This window comes from Delphinapterus leucas, chromosome 5 (genome assembly GCF_059928025.1).
Source record: "Delphinapterus leucas isolate spDelLeu-1000000601 "Yukka" chromosome 5, BTC_Dleu_Yukka2, whole genome shotgun sequence".
NCBI lineage: Eukaryota > Metazoa > Chordata > Mammalia > Artiodactyla > Monodontidae > Delphinapterus > Delphinapterus leucas.
Window position 1 is genome coordinate 125,076,044 of NC_143133.1, and position 1,303 is coordinate 125,077,346.

General features: G+C 37.9%; 1 non-coding gene across 1 annotated transcript; it reads left to right on the top strand.

Moving 5' to 3' along the window:
- Positions 1-325: 325 nt before the first annotated feature.
- Positions 326-432, top strand: LOC115802552 (U6 spliceosomal RNA). Its single transcript, XR_004023019.1, has one exon. It is a non-coding gene; the product is annotated as a U6 spliceosomal RNA (small nuclear RNA).
- The last annotated feature ends 871 nt before the right edge of the window (positions 433-1,303 follow it).

Sequence of the window (1,303 nt, forward strand, 5' to 3'; positions counted from 1 at the left end):
TGTATATTTCCATTTATGTTAAATGTCCAGAAGAGGCAAATCCACAGAAAGAGAAAACAGATTAACGGTTGCCAAAGCCTGGGAGAATGGAGAAATGAGGAGTGACTACTATTGGGTACAGAGTTTATTTTTCGGGTGATATTCTTAAAATAGATAATGGTGAGGGTTGAATAACTGTGAATATACTAAAACCACTGAATTTTGTACTTTAAAAGGGTAAATATTATGGTACTTGACTTATAATTCAATAAAGCTATTATATTTTTTCAATCTGCACTTGCATCAGGAAGTGAAATAGGCTTCTCTTTCAAAAAATAACTAACAAGTGCTCGCTTCGGCAGCACATATACTAAAATTGGAATGATACAGAGAAGATTAGCATGGCCCCTGCACAAGGATAACATGCAAATTCGTGAAGCGTTCCATATTTTTAACATCATTAATCATTAGAGAAATGCAAATCAAAACTACAGTGAGATATCATCTCACACCGGTCAGAATGGCCATCATCAAAAAATCTAGAAACAATAAATGCTGGAGAGGGTGTAGAGAAAAGGGAACACTCTTGCACTGCTAGTGGGAATGTGAATTGGTACAGCCACTATGGAGAACAGTATGGAGTTACCTTAAAAAACTACAAATAGAACTACCATATGACCCAGCAATCCCACTACTGGTCATATACCCTGAGAAAACCATAATTCAAAAAGAGTCATGTACCAAAATGTTCATTGCAGCTCTATTTACAATAGCCAGAAGATGGAAACAACCTAAGTGTCTATCATTGGATGAATGGATAAAGAAGATGTGGCACATATATACAATGGAATATTACTCAGCCATAAAAAGAAACAAAATTGAGTTATTTGTAGTGAGGTGGAGGGACCTACAGTCTGTCATACAGAGTGAAGTAAGTCAGAAAGAGAATGACAAATACCATATGCTAACACATATATATGGAATCTAAGAAAAAAAAATGTCATGAAGAACCTAGGGGTAAGACAGGAATAGAGACACAGACCTACTAGAGAATGGACTTGAGGATACGGGGAGGAGGAAGGGTAAGCTGTGACAAAGTGAGAGAGTGGCATGGACAGATATACACTACCAAATGTAAAATAGATAGCTAGTGGGAAGCAGCCGCATAGCACAGGGAGATCAACTGAGTGCTTTGTGACCACCTAGAGGGGTGGGATAGGGAGGGTGGGAGGGAGGGAGACACAAGAGGGAAGAGATATGGGAACATATGTATATGTATAACTGAGTCACTTTGTTATAAAGCAGAAACTAAACACCATTGTAA